At 40.3% G+C, this 20,489-nt stretch overlaps 1 protein-coding gene across 1 annotated transcript in view; it reads left to right on the top strand.

Annotated features, from left to right (window-relative positions):
- LOC126175594 (inversin-A) overlaps window positions 1-20,489 on the top strand; it is a 238,318-nt gene that overhangs the window by 204,063 nt on the left and 13,766 nt on the right. The gene's annotated exons all lie outside the window — the stretch shown is intronic.

The raw sequence follows: 20,489 nt of genomic DNA, 5'->3' as shown, positions 1-20,489 counted from the left end.
AGGTCCGTTTCATTAACACTAACACAGTGGATAACTCAATACTGTCCATCATCACACGTATGTACTAGCCTGAAACTTAAAACAGCGTCTAAGTACATCGGCAGTGACTAGTAAATCGCATATTTATTAAATCTTACAGCTAGTTACAAAATCATATTTACATCTTAATCTACTGTGACTCAGCTGAAAACTTAAACTAGCAGCTTGGATTTTTCAATTGATTAATAATCAGTTACTCTTAAATCATTTAGTCAAAATTACTTATTAATTACAACTTCTTTAAAGTCCTCTTGGTCAGGCAAAAGCATGACAATCTAGCAAATCGTTAAATCTTACACTCTATATTTACATACTGTACAAATTACTCATTCTGTGGTATTAATCAATCCTTGGTTGGTACAATTTCAAGTCTACAATGTTCCGTATACCTAATAGTTTTCCAGAGCTTGGATACTCTAAGCAATAAGCATTTGTGTGAGGTATACCAATGACTTTATATGGTCCATTATAAACAAACTTAAATTTAGAGATTTCATTGTCTATCTTGCTCGATTTCTCATGAGCTTTTACAAGTACTAAGTCTCCGATTGCAAACTTAGCAAAACGCGCTTTAGCGTCATGACGACGTATGCGAGCATCGGCTTTTAGCTTCAATATTTCTCGCAAACGTTTTTTTTTCACAACAATACTTGTGTCAATACATGGAGGGAATTTTATTCTCTTCCACAAGTCCCGGTTTGTCTGAAAACACACTTTTATTCCTCACTATTACTTCATACAGGCCTCGTCTTTGTTCATGTGTTATATTTGACACACCGTCTACAATACTTTCCAATTCACTTTCTACACTATTGTCAATGCCAAGATTCCTCACGTTACAGTAGTTCAAATTCATACCTACGTCAATGGCATCCGGCCAGTTAACAACGTGTATAGGCTGGTATTGCCTATGCACACCATCTCCTGCTTCGTCAAAACTAACTACTATTGTTTTATCTTGTGACGTACATGTCAAAGTTTTGCTTTCGCAATTAATCACTGCATGGTACTTTAATAGCCAATCTAACCCTATAGTGACTTCCATAGTTAAGTCTGGCACGACGACAAACTCTTGTTCAAATCGTGCCCCACATATCTCTAAGTGGACAAAAATCTGTTTTGTGACCGGTTTACTGGCCTTCCCAGTAGCACCGATAATTTTCACTCCTGTTACTGGCATAACTACGATGCCAGGTCTGTCTTTCAGTAACTGAAATATTTTTCCAGATACAGCACTCAGTTCTGCACCGATGTCAATCAACACGTTTAGTTGTAGGCAGTGCATATTAACAGACGCTACTATCTGTCTACACTTATCCGGCTGGCCAGAGTGGCCGAGCAGTTCTAGACGCTACAGTCTGGAACCGCGCGACCGCTACGGTCGCAGGTTCGAATCCTGCTTCGGGCATGGATGTGTGTGATGTCCTTAGGTTAGTTAGGTTTAAGTAGTTCTAAGTTCTAGGGGACTGATGACCTCAGAAGTTAAGTCCCATAGTGCTCAGAGCCATTTTTTTTACACTTACCCTCGACTGTTTCTTTATTTTCCCACAATAAATCCTCGTCTATATCCAGGTCATCAGAAAAAACCATCCAGCTTTGATCGTAAATCCGGCTTATCTGGCGGCTTTTTCAGCCTCTGTTCACATACAGTTTTAATTTCAACACGTTTGTCCTGAGGCTTAGTCTGTAGCTTCGCCTCCAATACTGAAACCTTTTCCTGTAACTCGTCAACTAGTGAGTGTTGCTTTGCTATCAGTTCACTAATTGTCACCTTCGTTGATTCCTCTTTGGCCAGATTGATCTCATCTGCCAATCTACCTGGAGGAATGTGCCCAGTAGTATCTTCCTCTGGAACTTTCCGTTACTACTTCAACATCCAACTCCTGCAGGACGAAACACGACAAATCTTGCTCGTGCTCCCCATTAACATCAACTATTTCTGGTAAAGTCTGCCGGTTAGGGCCAGAACTTTCTATCACTTCACAAATACTATCTTCCTGTGGGACGAGACGCGGCAAATCCTGCCCGCACTCCCCATAAACGCTTCTCCCGTACAGGCCCCTATAATCTCTTAGTTCGTCGTATAAGCGACCGAACTGCCTTAACCAGATCTCATCCCTCTCTGCATCCCCTTGCTCGATGATGGACATGTTATCTGACATCTTATCTTCTCTCAACAATAGCGAATCATTCTTAAACTCAATCTCCAGTTCCGCTGTGGGTGTTACAGCTGCCACTTTATAATCGATTTCCGGAACACTACTTAAATTGTTCTCACTGACAGTGAATGTATTTTCTGCTGCCATGTCTACAGCTGATCTACTACTTGTGGGCGCACTCCTTTCTCCTAACACTGGCACACTCTCCCGCCTTTGATTATTCCATACGAAATTTTCGTAACGACGACACCTCAGTTTTCTACTGTTATTGGGCCGCCAAAATTTCTCCACGCCCGGTCGGCCCCTCACCGGCGCGGCTAATGGTTTCCCTGTCTCGTCCCAGCAGATACACTCCCCGGATGCTGCTGAGGCAGCTGATCACACCCTCTGGCGTTATTACTATTCTGCGAAGCCCGTATCACGCTAGTATGATACTGGTTTCCATCATTCCTGTTATTAATTGCTTTGTACCGATTGTCATTATGGCCCGAACCACTATTGTTATTGCTGCCAAGATTGCGGTATGAATTGTTCCCATAGTTATCATTGTTGTGGTTGCTGTGGTACCCGTTGTTGTTACCACGGCCTCTACCACTGTCGCGATTATTGCGCCATTGTCCTCGTCCTCAACTCTGTCCAGGAAATCATTGATTGTCCTGTAATTGCTTCCTACGTAGCGTTTTGTATCATCTGGAAGCTTCTTGTAGAGTTCCCAGACTATTTCGGATTCTGTGCGGCGATCACGCAAATATTCCAACTTGCGGATCCAGCCCTCACAAAACTGCTTCATCGAGCAGCGCGAATTCACATCGAAAGGTCTCGATATGACAAATTCGCTCCAGACACTTTGTTGTTTTTGCTCTGACCAGTATTCAGCCAGAAACAAATTTTTAAACACGTCAAAAGTCAGGTTCATGATGTTGAGGTTTAAGCCCCAATGCTTGGCATCATCAGCCAACACGTCAATAACCGCATTAATTTTTCTCTCATTAGTCCATGATCTGGGTAAAACTCTTTCACAATTTTTAATGAAATCCGTCGCGTGTATACCGCCTTTTTTCATGGGGTCGAACCGCTCCTCTTTCGTCAACAATTCCGAACAATCAAGTTTCTTTTCTAATTCCGACACTCTCATAATTACTTGGCAAGTGGTTGTCGCAAGCGTTTCCACTTCCCTCTTTTTCTCTTCGCAGATATTAGCCTGCTTCCTCACTTTAGTATCTACTTTGGACACTAAAGCCTTTAAAGTTTCCACCTTCTGCTGATCCTCTTTTTTCACTAATTGAATTTGTTCCGTCACCTTATTCTCGATGATCAGAGCAACTGCTTCTCCTACACTTTTCTCGATTCTGCTAATTTCGGAATCAAAACGAGTATTTATGCTCGCAATTTTCGCCTGAACGCCTATCATTTCCTGTTTAAGATTACCGATTTCGGTATTAATTACAACAATATCTTCTTTTATTTTATCAACTTTTGTGTTAACAACTCTAACATTGTTGTTAACAAAATTAATAGCTTTGTTCTGATTGTCTAGCTTCCTGTCAATTTTTTCAAACTGAGCTTCTTGCTTGGCAGACTGAGCTTTAATTTCTGCTGATTGAGTTTCTATCTTGCTAGACTGAGCCTTGATTTCGTTAATCAAAACATTAAATAAATCAGTTAAATTCCCGGAAGCCAACGGTTTTACTTCCATAGGGGGTGCCCCTTTAATTGTCCCTCCGTATTCGTCATCAAGGGGTTCAAATTTGATTATCACTTCCGATTCCGAAACATTTTCTAGAGTTTGGAATTCCATTTCTGCTCTTTGTTGCGTTTCGGCGGTCGCGTCTTTCATGCTAGCCGCCTGCCCCTGAACAATGGGTACCGCGGTGCGCGTTTCCCACTGTTCGACCGATTGTTCCGTATCCAAGTCTACCAAATTTTGGTAATCGTTGCCTTCACTCGTTAGGATTACTCCCACTACTTATTCTCGCTGACGTAACTACCTGTTCGTAACCAGTACTTTGTTAGGAGATTTGCACAATGCAAAATCCGTGTCCAGAACCTCAAATCCGAAGATTGTCCTGTCACCAGGTCGCCACATGCAACCTCCCCCTCACTTATCGACCTTAATGACACTGAACAATTAAACCGCGTGCACCTAATGGAAATTTGGGAAGTTAATTTGTCAGTAAAGAGGGAGGAAAGGGTTACATCTAAATGAAAGGAAAAATGCAAATTAAATTAGTGAAAATTAATTTTGAGAAAAGGGTAAAATTAATACAGAAAGTAGATGTGCGGTCGTTACGTTAACAATTAATTGGCCTTAATTAGATATTTGAGATTTGGGGAAAATTACAGTCGCCAGTCCTATGGACAACTACTATAATAACTGAAAATGAAAGATTAATGCACATATAATTAGCACTAAAAGCGTGGCAACTGAAGGTTGACACGTGTTGTGTGAAAACTGAATGCTTGTCGGAAGTAATAAATTTCGCTACACTCTGAGTTAATTTAGCAAAAGAATTAATAAAACTGGAAAATTGAAAATTAATTTAGTGACTGAAATTAATTGTGAGATTTGTTTCTGAAGCGCTACGAAAGTCAGTACAATACGGTTAGTCTTGGGCTACCTCAACAATCATTTCAAAAGCTACTTGAATCTACGCAATTTAGACATAAGAGATTTAACTTTGAACTTGAATTAAATGATTCTGGACAACTAACAATAGTAACATTTAGTACGTACCAAGCTGAGCTGCAGTCACAGGTAAGCTAAAATATGCTAACAAAACTCGCACTCTTAATTTGTGCTTGTGCCTGTACTTGTGCTAATCTAAATGTTGTAGCCAGCTATGAATACCTTAACTGAACTTTGAAATTAAAGCAGTGAAATGGAATGATATTACTTTAATGCTGGCGTCTGAATTTCAACGACACTCAGGTTCATTTCGGAAAAGGAAGGGACCCTGCTTGGTAATGCAATTGGGACAATGAGCAACAAAGGTTCATGCTAAGTTGCTGTAATTTTGTGATGCAACAATTTTAAAAACTGAGGTCTGCCATACAGTTCTAAAACTTTACGTGCTTCCAGTCTTCCTTGTTGGTTGATTGAAGGTTTGAAGTCGTCGGTCGAGGAGGTGGCGACAGTCACTCGTTGTCGGCCGTCGCTGTTGCAGAAGCTGGATGTTGGCGCGCCTTCTTCTCAACACTGTCACTAGGCGAAACGGGCTCTTGATGTGTGCCAGCTAATGCTTCCCATCCGTGACACTGTGTCAGAAACTATCATAGCAAGTCAAGCGCAATTACATGCTGCCAAACCCCGATAGTGCGGCAACTCATGGGAGCGTCACACAACACACCTGCTCAACTGCACTACCCCAGCCAGACTCCCTCTGCCCGCGCTCCATGCGGCAGAGTTAACACTACCAAAGATCCTAAACACTTTGGTTCTCCACACGACCTATCGATGTAATAGTTCGATAGCACAGTTTTCCTTAAGCCAGACCCATCGTAAAAATACAAATAATATTTACAAAACAAACCAATTATACTTCGACATAAATGCATAAATATATATATACAAATAGTAAAACAATTACAATACATAAAGACACAGAAATGTCATATCTTCAGGTAACAAAATAGGGAAAAAAATTATAGTAAAATAGATGTAAATAGGAGGATATGCATTTGCGGCATTACAAACCTACTCCTGCATTACCCCTATTTGATTTTGTATTATAATCCTGTATTCATCTGACCAAAAGTTATGCACCTCCTGCCACCGAACTTCATTAATTCCTGTTTTACCTAAATTTGACCTATTTGTTTCCATTTTTAATTTTTCTAACCCACCTGCCTGATTAATGGATCTGACATTCCATGCCAGATATCCAAATGGGGGACTATTTTATTTTTGGACTATTTTACCCAAGTTTATGCCATCATCATTTAACCATACAGGAAAGCTATACACCCTCAGCAAAAATTACGGCTGTAGTTTCCCTTTGCTTTCAGGCATTCACAGTACCAGCACAGCAAGGCAACTTTGGTTTATGTTTAAAGGCCAGATCAGTCATCCAGACTGTTGCATCTGCAACTACTGAAAAGCCTACTGCCCCTCTTCAGGAACCACATGTTTGTTTGGCCTTGCAAGATATACCCCCACTGTGATTGCACGTATGGTACAGATATCTGTATCACAGAGGCACGCAATTCTCCCCACCAATAAAAAGGTCCATGGGGTGGCTCATGCTTCATTTGTTCAAAACTGATAAACATTTGTGCCACCCTAGGAGTGGGCCTTTTGTGTGGTTGCCCTGGAGTGTGGCCATAAGAGGTGCTTGCATGTTTGTGACGTCCTTTATGTTGCACCAAAAAAATTCACCATCTCGAGGAACCTGCTGAGAATGTATGTAATGGGCCATGGGAACTTTGACACAGCCCAGACCTTTTTGTTTAGGGAGTGAGGGCCCATGGACAGCATCCTGTACCCTGGAAGTTGATCTCTGGAACATCAAAAATGCACTTCTCCAGGTCGATAATGATAGCAGCCTCCTGGAAGTGACAGCATACCTCCCAGAGACCATGGTGGTGCTCCTTGGGATCACATGAATAAATCAGGATATCATCCAAGTAGGTGAAAGACCCTCAAAGGAGAAAGCCATCATGAGAAATAAACTTAGCGCCAAGTATAGGGTCTGTAATGTTGGTCATGGTAAAGGTTCACAGGAATGCCTACTGAGGCCTAGATTGGTGGATCAGATATGAGAGCAGTAGATTGTGATGGATGAGCCATTAACTGCTTTGAGGAGTAGGGGGAGAAGGTGGACAGTGACCAGCAGAGAGATGTAACTATGAGGGATAGACGGAAATGTCTGAACCTGTGTTGAGGAAGGAGAGTGTTGAGGATTGAAGATTACAATGATTGCACACAAATAGGCTCTGTGAAATCACAGAGCAACCAGGTGTGGCTACTGTTGGCTGCTGTCAGAGTTTGGAGGAGGAGGGAGGAGGAGATTAGTGCTTAACGTCCCGTCGACAACGCGGTCATTAGAGACGGAGCGTAAGCTCGGGTGAGGGAAGGTTGGGGAAGGAAATCGGCCATGCCCTTTCAAAGGAACCATCCCGGTATTTGCCTGAAGCGATTTAGGGAAATCACGGAAAACATAAATCAGGATGGCCAGAGATGGGATTGAACCGTCGTCCTCCCGAATGCGAGTCCAGTGTGCTAACCACTGCGCCACCTCACTCGGTGTCAGAGTTTGGGGCTCATGCACATGGTACATGGCAGTGTGCAGCATCTCTGCCAAAACACTTACGGTACCAACAATTTCATCAATATGCACCAGCTCTCCACATGCCATGGAGGGGTGAGGTGCCTGTGCAGGTGTGCGTACTGTTGGGCAGAGGTGGGCAGTGCATGATGTGGGGCAGGTGCATGTACTCCGAAGCAGTAGTGAGCTTGCTCGTCTCGCTAATCATCTTGGTTATTAGCTGTGCTGTGTCTGCAGGGGGTCCGGGGGCCGGGCAGTGGGAGACGGTGGAGGTTGCGCGAGATTGCGGTCACACGTGCAGGCTTCGTGATGCTGCATAGTGGCAGTGATAGTTTGTGAGTCAAGGGCTTCAAACACGCTGTCAGTGGTGGTGACTGCTGTACTGGAACTCTGAAACTCCTGCGCAGTTAACACCATGTGTATTTTGACAAACAAATGCATGTGCAAAGTTGCTGCTAGCAGCCTGCAGGGAAGCACTGCCGGTTCATCTAGCATGTGGCAGTGGAACTGTGAAGGATACGTGTTGGCACACATGATGATGCATGTTCCTGCACAGTGACAGCATCTGTGAGCTGTGCAAAGTGGCTTAGGAATGCTTGGAATCCATCCATTTGTGCCTGTGGGCTGAACGGGGCAATGAGGGTTTGGCCGTCATTGGGGGCAAGACCGATCCTGAGTGGTGTAGCAGGATCGGTCTGTATAACAGTTCACTGCTATCTTTAGTAGTGGTGGGCTACCAGAGGGATAGTAATGCCTCTGTGATGTGGCTGCACAATACACATGACCTGGCATGGTGATTGGTGGAGGTGGTTCACTTGAGGATCACCAGTGTGAGAAAGGCATTCCTCACTAATATTGCACACATAAGCTGCCTACATAGCAGTAGTACATATAGCTGACTGTGGGAAAAAAGTGAACAGGACATGAAAAGCGCATTGTTCGATTTTTCAGTTACTTTATTTGAACAGTTCACATTTAGATAAAAATTAACAGAACAATAACACAGTAAAATTATATAACAATGAAAATCAACACAGGGGAAATAATTCCTATAGAACACAGCAGGCTCACTGAACTGAAGGTTTCAGTGAGTGGAAAGTAATAAATTGTAAACGCCAAAACAATATGCAGTGATTCTACACTTAAGCAAATTTCTTTAAGGAATAAAATGTAAAGGATTCACAAATATGTCTTGTATTGAATTGTTTATTCTAAGTGTGCATCATATCACTACAGATGAGATGCTGGGTTTAAGCCACAAAGCCAACACCATAAGGTCTCACAGATGAGATAAGTATACCACTTGTGCACATATGATATATGATCATCATGATGATGCAGGAAGAATTCCTAGATGTGGAAGTAGCCTACCAATCCTGTGATACTGCTGGTATGGCATGAAAACATCACTATCAAATTATCCTGTATGAAGAAAAATTTAACGCTCCACCACTAGTGCTCAGTAAGGTTAACTGATGCCAGCAGTTATTGTTCAGTAGAAGTGTACAGTACAGACTCATCAGTGTCATCCTCTCAACACTCATACATGCCCAGAACACCATTACTACACCTCATGGTAAGTCCCTTCTTCAAGTTCACATAGTACAATCAACATTCAGTATAAAACACTATCTCGCTTGGGCAAGTGCATCAGTCATTCAGCATTGGCATGGGTAATGCTGGTCAGGGAGCTCTTTCTGTTGCCTGTTTCTCTCAATAAAAACCCCAGAGCTGCAGCAAACCAGTGCATGGCAGAGAGATATTCCACTTCTGAGGTTCACTTTGCTCATGGCCAATCCACATGTCATCTGCTGTTGTATGTTGTTGAAGCAGATAGCTGGTGTGCGCTCATGCACTGCAATGTGTTGCTGGAAAGTTAAACTTCACAGAATTCACAAGAGAGAGTTAACAGACAACAACCTGCCTAGATAACATTCTGATGAATTATTCATTTGATGAGACAAATAAATTTTGCATTGATTCAGGTATTTCATATCATTCTGCAGTCTTTGTATCCACCAAAATAAATCAACCAGCCATTAGAAAAATGTGCATCAAATGATGCTTCAGTAAGGTAAATATAAACTTGGTTTATTTTAAACTTGAAGAAGTAAACTAAGCAATGTACCATTGCACTACAAGTTCTAAAAATTGTGACGATTTCTTGGAAGTTTTTTTGCGTATTTCCAATGAAATATTTCTCCCGAAAGTCTGCCACAAAAAAGGGACAAGCAACTTGAAATGAATGATAGCTGGTATAAAATAGTCAAGTGCCTGGAAAAGACAGTTACATAATGAGCTGAAACATAATACAACTTAGATTTTATAAACTACATACAAAGGTAGAAAACTGTTTTTAGAAGTGTGGTAAAGGCAGCAAAAGCAATTTCACACAAAAAATTCATTCTGAACCACACAAACAAATCAAAGGTAGTAAGGTAAGTAATAAAATCTGGACTTCTGGTCATTGTTCGCAGTCCATAGATCTCCAAAATTAATATAGGTGACAAATCTACCATCAGAAAGACAAGAACATTTCAATAATGACTTATTTTTATAAACGTATCAAAATCATATGTAAATGTAAGTGGTTACAGAGAGAATGTCCAACCATTAAGTTTCAAACAGGGTAACAGGGAGTTTCTAATTTAATTTCAATGAATTACACCTAAAGATGTATAAAAAGTAGTATTATCCATTAAAAATAAAAATTCTGCTGGATGGGATGAAATACCCACTAGCATAATTAAAACAGCTTCTGGTATAAAATCAGAACCCATACCTGAATTAATAAACCAGTCATTTGAAGAAGGATGCTTCCCAGATGCTCTACACATCTAAAGTATGCAGTAGCATAGCCATTCTTCAAAAAAGACTGAACAGAAGTTGCAGGAAACTACTGACTAGTAAATCTTTTCCCAGTATTCTCAAAACTATTTGGAAAAGCTAAAATCCATATCCAAAATTTCATAATAAAAATCTAAAATTCCAGAAAGTGAAGAGTGCAATATGGGCCATCAATAAATGTTGAAGAAATTTGTTTATCTCTGGACAAATCCCAAAAAAGCACAGGAATTTTCTGAGACTTTATGAAAGCTCTGAGAACAACTTTCTACTGTTACATAAATTAGGAAGATGCAGAATAAAAGGTAGTGCTTTGAAATGCTTCAAATCATATTTAACAGATAGAAATCATAAGGTAATTGTAACCTAGGGTACAGGAAATTGTTTCTCAGACTGAAAAATTACTTCACAGGGAGTCCCACAAGGTTACATTTTAGGCCCAATCCAGTTTTTATTTTATAGAAATGATGTACTTCTTAATATAACATTGCACTTAGTTTTATTTGCAGATGACTCATCTGTACTCAATGAAAGTGAGGCCACAGAAAAAATTCCCCAAACAGTAATTGACACCTTAAATAGTTCTCCAATTCTTATTCTTCTTCTAAAATGTCTTCATTTTTCCGCAGAAATCTATCCATGATGGTTTCAGTTCATGGTTTGTTTACAAGCTAATAATTCTCAACAAGTGTTCTGAATGCAGATCCACCCTGTACCATGTCACCTGTTAGGCCAATTTCCTGATGTCTTTCAGTTTCAAACAGCCAATGTTTCTTAGCTTTCATTGAGATGACAAGACTGAGAATTCTTTTATCAGGCTATTATCATCCATTCTGAGAATGTGGCCGTAAAATTTTAATCTTCTCTTGCAGAAAGTGTCAGAAATTTTCTCATTACTGGTGTAATTCTTTTTTCTCCAAATTCTTCCTATGCAGTGTGGGCCAAAACCTTCCCTTAAAAATTTTCTTCCTTGTTTTTGTGTGTCTTGGATGAGCAATCCACCTCTGCTCATTTAAGTTTTCATGCACTTAATGTTCATGGTTTTGTTAATTTATTGTAGTGTCATAGATTTGTGTTCCAAGATATTAATTTTTCATTATATCTGTCCCAGGTGGTTTTGTAGGCATTAAGCAATTTAGAGATCCTCTATTATTAGCTTAATGATTTAATACTAATTATTGTATAATTTTTCCTAATGATTTGAATTTAGGTTACATGATGTATTTTGCCAAATTGAGTTTCTATAAATTGTCCATCATCCCACATACTGAGTTTTTTATGTATTTTCAGTTATGACTGAAATTTCATTAAGTTTTTCTTAGGAATAAATAACTGTTTCTTCTATTGTTGGAGGGACTGAACCATAAGGATCAAACATTGCAAAACAGTTTTACTAGGTGTGTTTGAAAAGTTTGGTAAATGGTTTCACAAAATAAAGGAAACAAGGGTTACAAAAAATGTCTTTACTAGCCTTAAAAGTAATTGCCATTAGTGAGAACATACCTGTGACATTGGTTGTATGAGTGTCAGAAATTGTCAACAAATACTTCTTGTGGCATCATTCACAGCACCGTGGCCATGCATTGTTGGATATTTGCAACTTTGTAAAGTGTAAGCCTTTTGGAGGTAATTTAATACAGGGAAACAAAAAAAAGTCTGCCTGTGCCAAATCTGGAAAAGAAAGAGGTTGTTGAAGAACAGTCACCTTGCATTGAGTGAGAAACTTGGGCACAAGGACAAGGTGTGGACAAGCATTGTTGTAGGGGAAATTCCACTGACTACTCCAGAAGAGTTCTAGCTGAACTTACTGGATCCATTGCAGCAGCCATTTCAAAACTCCTTCATAAACTTCCTTTTTGACAGTTTCATCATTCGGTAGATATTCATTGTTATCAAAAAAGGCAATCAGCATCATTTTAATCTTGGATTTTGCTAGTGTTCTTTTTTTGGGAGGTGGGGAAGATGACGAACAGCATACCGTTCCCTGTTGTTTGGTCTCTGGATGGTAGTGGTAGTTGCCAGACCTCATTTCTGATATTGATGGTTTCCAAAAACTGTGGATTCTAGTCAGACATTTTAATAACATCTGCAGTTGTTTCTATCCAAGGTTACTTCTGCTCATCTGTCAGTGTTTGTGGTGCAAACTGAGCACAAATCATCTGCTTTTTCAAATGTTCGTGAACAATTGTGTTCATACTGGCTTTGCTCATCTTCAGTTCTACTGCTGTCATTCTCAAAGAGAGCCACCAACTATCTGCAAGCATCTGTTACACCATCGGTATTGTCTGGGATTGTGCATGTAGACAGTCGGCCCAAATGCAATTCGTCCTTAACACCTTCCTTTCCATTTCTAAAGCATTTAAACCACTCAGACTCACAATTTCTACTCATTGGTTCAACATCATACACTGCTACTTTGAGTCTCTGTTGCCATTTTCCCTAATTTGAAGACAGCATCATGTTAACATGTTGTTCCATTTTGCACTTCATTTAACACTGAGACAAGTTCTCACTGTCTCTGTTAGCTTGGTTTCAGTGTGTACCACTGCTTCACTTTGGTGAGTTACTTGATTTGGGGGGGGGGGACTTTTTGACATGTCTCTCAATGCTTATGTGCTTGTTTCTCATACTAACCAGCCTTGTTTTTGACATATGGGACCATTCATCAAACTTTTCAGATGCACATTGTATTTTCACATAGTCTGCCAATATTAATCCTATTTACATCTTTTACTCACACCCTGATTACTTATTCCAGTACAAGATAGGACAATGGAGACAATTCTGTTTTCATATAAGAAATTTTGAATATTTTGCATGTGAATTTAGTTTTTGCGGTGGCATTAAGTCCATTTTATTTGATCATTTCTCTCTCTTTTTCCCTTCTTTGAATGCTTCTAATATGATGATGAGTTTATGTCTATCAAATAATATACCTTTTGGAGTCTACGAAAATGATCACTATTCATTTGCCTTTTCAGATTTGTAAGTTGGTTGTGAGGCTGAGAATTTATTCTGCACAGGATCTTTATTTTATAAGTCCTGCCTGATATTCAGCAGTTAAATGATCTGTCTGTGCTTCATATTTCTTGAGTAAGACTTTTGACAATTTCTTAAGTGAATGGTGGCAAGGAAATCCTTTTGTAATTATTCAGTCTGTTTCGATCAGCTTTGTAAAATTATAGCAAAGTTCTAATTATAGATTGCATTTTCCTCAATAACTAAATGAGGAAATTTTTTGCAAATTTTAGAAGTTTAAGACCAGGAAACATTACGTTTGTAATGGATACTTATCTTGAATAATTTGAGGGTGATGTTCATTATCATTCAAGTTTTTTTGCTGCAGATGTCCTGGTTCCATTGGTTTTTTTTGGATAATGCTGAAATCTTTAGCAACACACTTTGAAATAAAAACATCCAACACAGAGACACCAATAATTTTCTTCATTTATTCATTCTAACTGACTGCAGCTCCAGAACAACCTGAACTGACTCACACTTGAACTGCCACTAACAACTAACATGAACTGACAACTAATTACTTTGGCCCAACACTGGCACTTATATGTGAAAGTAACAATTCATGGTATTTGCAAAGTTGTAACAATTAATAGTGTAGGTAATTTCCAATGGAGAAAACTTAAAATTATTTGTGTCTACAAACATACTTTACAAATGTGGTTTCGTAATATATAGAGTATTCAAAATTTAAATTTGGCATGATGAATATTTTTAACAATCAATATTATGACATGTAAGTTTTCATTTAAAATAAGTTAACACTCCACTTGCTCATAATAGTGGAAACTCCAACGCTAAATTTTCATTATTTTATACGAAATACAGTGTTCCATCCTTTACTGGAAACTAATAACTAAATCTGGTGTAGATTATGAAAACCAGTGAATTCATCATTTAATAAGTTTGTATAGAATTACTATCTTTTAAATCTAACCATGTAGAGGAGGTGTTGAGTCACAGAAAGGGACAATGACAAGACTGCTATACATTTTAGCTTTAAGCCAAAAGGCTTTCTTCTGAAGTACAAAACACATACACATTCACACACACATGACCAATGTAGCTGTCCACATTGGATAGACGCAGTCCATCCACAGATTGAGACTGGCCACAGTGGCCAGAGACAATGCTCATGTATGTGCTAGGTGTGCTTGTGTGAATTGTTTGTGTTTTCTACTTCAGAAGAAAGCCTTTTGGCTGAAAGCTAAAATGTGTAGCAGTCTTTTCATTGTGCCTGTATGTGACTCAGTGTTTCCATATAGCCAACAGCAATCTATCCTTTCTGTAATACTGTTGTTATTTCATCCTGGACTTGTTGTTTGATTCTGCTTATTCTTTTAAGTCTGATCATTACTCTTCACGACATTGTACAATAACTGGTATACAATGAAAACCAGTCCATGGTATTACATGTCTTTTTACATAGTGAAATTTCCAATGTATTGAGGGGTATATTAAAATAATGTACTGTGTGTTACATTTAGTGACTCTCAGTCTTTTGTGTAACATAGATATCACAAAATCAAATTGATCTTTTATCTTATTTGTTGGTTCTTTTGTGAGCAGGTTCTGTATTTCTTTTCTTTGCTGTTTTGTGCATTGAAGTCTCTGTTGAAATTCCTGGACACTTCTGACCTCAGCCATTTTGTACAAAAGAAAAACATCAAAATTTTGATGTGACACAATGGGACTTAAGTTGTAGTTTCTTTTGATAATTCACAGAAATTCTCTATTCTTATTGGGTCTTTTTGTTTGTAAATATTTAAAGGTATTGTAAACTCTATAATTTCCTGATTCAAAGTGGTTTTCATTGAAACATCTTGTTTCTTGTACTATTACAATTTGGATGCTGAGTTCATTTAATGTATTTGCTAGTTGCACCAAGTTTGCCAGTCTTGAGAAGGCTATTGGCCCCAGAGATTGTACACTAATGATTTCCATGCCTCAACAGCCATCCACTTAAAATGGGCATGATTTCATCTAATACTCTTCCATCTCATTAGAAATAGACTAATAGTTTGTACAGCTAAGTAATTTAGTTTGTGTATAAAATATTTTTCCATTCTACTCAACGTGATGTATAGATGTTCAGTGGCATGCACCTAAATGCTGCAAATGTATTAATTGAGGGCAAGTATGGACATTATATTGAATTAAATGTTGGTTAGAGCAGCATCATACTCTAATAGACACTAGAGACAGTAAGTTCTTGCCATCCTCTTATTTTTAAATGGCACACCCAGCCAGTTGTGTAAGCACCTAAGGTTTAATCTCGAATTTGAAATAGAGACCAATATGATTCACAGCCACAGAGCAATATCAAAGTTGCAAAATCTTGTTAAATGCCAAAAAAATTTCAAATGTTTGTGAAAGACTTAGTCCCAGGTCTTCTGATTTATAGTCAGCAAACACACACACACACACACACACACACACTGTACTACGTTTATCAAAACAATAAATGTCCATAACTGATAGAATTCTCTAAAGCGAATGCTGAAAGTCAAGATTACTACATAAAGATGCTGACTTCTGATCTAAGGAGAAAAAAAGGGTACTGGGAAGGTACAGTCTAACAGTTCAGCCTCATTCCATGTTTTTTTATGCACACCCTCTAGTGACCCACTATCATGTCAGAGACATATAATCAAATTACATTACAGTTTACAAATTGTGAAGTGCACTGCGTTTTGGACGAAAATTGTCTGTGGAGAATGACCACACCACCTTTTGCCATTCTCAAAACAATTAAAAGGTGTTAGGAGCAACAAGTAACAATCAGTTTCTGAGCAGTCAAGCATGGCATAATGTAGTAACCAAGTAATACATCAAATTGATTCAAGTAACATAAATATGGCTTTATTCACAAACCTCTGAACAATAGTGGAAATAAGGCTCTCATAAGATGTAACATGTGATACACAGAACAATTGATGTGAGTGGTACAAACTAAAAGAACACAGTGAATGTGAGACAGCACTGCTTTGTTCACACACAGGTGTGAGTCACTGGCAGAAGGTGTGGTGATACCGTACCATGTGCACACTTCTCACATACAGCCTCTAGTGGCTGGTTTGTGTTGATACAGTTGGCGGTTGATTTATAAGTACACACATGCAGTGACACTATACTTGGCGTGCTCACACTCACATTCACTAGTAGCAGGATACAGCACACCTCTCCACTCAGAGAAAACCTCCTTCAGATTTGGAGTGGCAGCACTGGTGGCAATGGCAGGAGCAGGATGATGTGCCGGGCAGGCACCAGAGCATAGGACCAGAACGTGCAGAGAATCCAACATGCCTGAGGGTGGTAGGCCCATTCAGCACCCAACAACAACAGCACTGGTGGGGGGGGGGGGGGGGGGAAAGGCGCCCTCACCATCTTTGCTTCGTCATCTGCAGACGAGACGAGGCTGGACCAACTGGCACCAATGGCTGAGGTGATGATGGTGAGGGGGCCGTGGAGGCAGCCTGATGGGAACTGCAGACTGCGGCACTGGACCCAAGGCCAGAGAGGGACCAGTTCCAGGCACTGGGAAGCTGAAACCCCAGGGCACCACACATGGAGAAGGCAGCCAATGGTACAGAGGCATCTCCACAGCAGGTGACAAGCAGTTCAAAGCGAAGGGTGGTGGTGTGGGCTGCAGCAATTGGGGCCACACCCATGAAATGGTAGCTTCTGGCAGTGAGTAGAGGTGCAGCTTATCAAAGTGATGTGCCACCAACCCATCGACCACACAGACATTACAAAGATGTTGTCTCTAGTGGTGGACTACAGTGGCTAATATCCACAGGGACCAGTGTCCAAATTCTTGTGCCCACACCAGGGATCCCAGTGTGAAGTAGCTGCATGAACCTGGCTGCCACAGGTGTACTGCAGGCCACAGAAGGTGGAGGAGCATGCATCACTGCTGGCCATGAATTAACTATGTTGGGCTCTGCTCCCCCATAGGCATGAAGCAATAGGACCTGATAAAATTGAGAAGGGCATCATCTGGTGAAGAATCCACAACAAGCCTTTTCGTTTGGAACTTAAACGCACTCACTAGTCATTCCACCTCACCATTCTATTGAGGGTGGAATAGTGAAGCTGTAACATGATGAAACTGTGACAGGAACAAAACAACTGAAAGATATGAGAAACGAAGGGGGTACATTATCAGAAACTAAGGTACCAGGCAATCTCTTAAAAGAAAAAGCTCTCAAAAGTGTATGAACTGTGATCCCAGCCAACATTGATGCATACTGGAGACTGTAAAGAAACTGGGAAAGTGTATCCACAACTAAGAGCCAATAGGAGTTCAAGAAAGAAACTGCAAAGTCTACATGAATGTGTTCCAGTATCTGCCATGGAGTGGGCCAGGGGGACAGAGACACCCTGGAAGCTGCCTGTTGTTGGGCACATTGCTCACAAGCCATGACAAAACAGACAATTTTGCCATCAATACCTAGCCAAAAAATATGTCTCCTAGCTAACAATTTAGTGTGTGAAACTTCCCAGTGGTCTTGGTGGAGAAGATGTAGAACCTCATGCAGTAACAATGTGGGAATGATTACTCTGGGAGAGAGGTCTTCCGTGGACAACAGAAAACACCATGAAAAACAGAGGGGCAATACCACAAGGAAAAATAGTTGTTTAGGGGGCTGAAGCCTGACCAGGTGTTTTATCTGGCCAGCCCTACTGAACAAAGTGAACCACCTGGCAGAAAACTAGGTCAGCTGCAACTGCAGTGGCTACATGCAAGCTTGTAATTGGGAAACCTTCGACTGCATTCTGTGTTTCAGTAGCAACATGGAAGCAAAGCAATTCTTCACAATCAAAGTCAGGATCAGGACCCACAGGAAGGTAGAACAAGGCATCTGCATTATCAGTTTAGATGTAAAACTTCCTGACAGATTAAAACTGTGTGCTGGACTGAGACTCAAACTCAGAACCTTTGCCTTTCACGGGCAAGTGCTCTACCATCTGAACTACCCAAGCATGACTCACGACCCACCCTCACAGCCTTAATTCTGCCAGTACCTCATCTCCTACCTTCCAAACTTGATGGAAGCTCTCCTGCGAACCTTGCAGAACTAGCACTCCTGGAAGAAAGGATATTGCAGAGATATGGCTGCCTGGGAGATGTTTCCAGAATGAAATTTTTCACTCTGCAGTGGAGTGTGCGCTGATATGAAACTTCCTGGCAGAGAGCTTCTATGAAGTTTGGAAGGTAGGAGATGAGGTATTGGCAGAATTAAGGCTGTGAGGGCAGGTCGTGAGTTGTGCTTGGGTAGCTCAGATGGCAGAGCACTTACCCACAAAACACAAATATCCCGAGTTTGGGTCTCAGTCCGGCACAAAGTTTTAATCTGCCAGGAAGATTCATATCATCACACACTCCACTGCAGAGTGAAAATTTCATTCTAGAAACATCCCCCAGGCTGTGGCTAAGCCATGTCTCCGCAGTATCCTTTCTTCCAGGAGTGCTAGTTCTGCAAGGTTCGCAGGAGAACTTCTGTGAGGTTTGGAAGGCAGGAGACTTGGTACTGGCAGAATTAAGGCTGTGACAGCAGGCCATGAGTCGTGCTTGGGTAGCTCAGATGGTAGAGCACCTGCTTGCGAAAAGCAAAGGTCTGGAGTTTCAGTCTTGGTCTAGTACACAGTTTTAATCTGCCAGGAAGTTTCATATCAGCACACACTCTGCTGCAGATCAAAAATTTCATTCAGGTTTGGATGTAGTTCAAAAATAGATTTCGTAACTGTAGTGTGACAAGAGCAGCGTCCAGTGCTGTAGGTTGTATGCAGCCTTGTGAGGCAAGAAAGGGTGTGAGTTAAACAAGGAAACCAAGGGCTTACAGCCTGTAATAAAGCAAAACTTGGAGCCACACAAAAAAATGTAAAATTTATGGCAAGAGCCTCTTTCTCCACCTGAGAGTACTGTTGCTGGGATGGAGTGAGAGATTTGTAGGTGAAAGCAACGGGTCATTTGGAGCCGTCAGCATATTGGTGTGCTAGGACCATGCCGAGTTCGTATTGTGAGGCATCATTCGCCAAAACTATATGCTAGTCCAGAGAGAATGTAGCTAAATAGGCTGCCAAGAGTGGTTTGGGTTTCAACATTCAAAAAACACTTTTCAGTCCAGGATCCAGCAAAAATGTACATTCCTGTGTAACAATACATGCAACATGTGGTCAAATGTGGCTGCCCTCTTCATGAATTTGTGGTACTACACTATCTTCCCTAGGCAGGCCTGAAGTTCCTTTGTGGACGAGGGGTGAGGTGTAGATGGAACAGGAGAGTTGTGATCTGGCAGAGGGGGGGACCCCATCCTGCAAGACCTTGAACCCCAAGTAAACAACCGAAGGTTGAAAAAATTGAGATTTCACAAAGTTGCACTGTAAGCCTGAGGACTGAAAGACAGAAAACAAGCTGTGCAAATTTTTCAAGTGATCCGCCATGAAGGAGTCCATGATAACAATATCATCCAGATAATTAATGCAACCTAGGATAAGCAAGTCAACTGCTCTAAAAATCATTGGAAAATATCATGGGCGGTAACCACATGAAAAGGAAGGTGCAAATAAGCATAGTTTAGTAGTGCTGCTTTAGTGGTACTTGTTTCTAAAATTGTACCAACATGTTGTTAGCACTTCTCTTAATGCAATTCCACCAAATAAAATTAAGTGAAAACTGATTTTCATTTGTCAAAAATATGTTTTCTTTATCATAACTGATAGTTGGGCTTCTATGACTATGTTTTCTACACTTTGCATTTGATACCATATTATTCTGTTTATTCACAGTTCCAACAATATATTGCTTCATTCTCAAAGTCAGACGTTGACAAAAACGAAGGTAATGAAAAAATAGAATGAAAGAAAGAGAATATCAACCACAACCTCCAATGTCTGAAAGATATAAAGATATAAACAAGGAAAACCAGCTATACTTATCAACTGTTTTAACAAAAATCTGATCTCATGGAGAGTAGTACAAAATGTGGAGGGTTTAAACAATGATTCTTGTACTGAAATTTGGGAAAGATCATACTAGCCTAAATAATTACTGGAGTGTTGCCTTGACTGGTGAAAAGGAAAGATTAGTAGAAGATCAACAGCTCTTTAATGTGTGTTTTGCACATTCCAGGAATGGATAGGCTACTGAAGAAAGAGAGCA

Source organism: Schistocerca cancellata, chromosome 3, assembly GCF_023864275.1.
Source record: "Schistocerca cancellata isolate TAMUIC-IGC-003103 chromosome 3, iqSchCanc2.1, whole genome shotgun sequence".
Classification (NCBI taxonomy): Eukaryota; Metazoa; Arthropoda; class Insecta; order Orthoptera; family Acrididae; genus Schistocerca; species Schistocerca cancellata.
The sequence above is the reverse complement of the archived record's forward strand: the minus strand, read 5'-3'. Positions and strand labels throughout refer to the sequence as shown.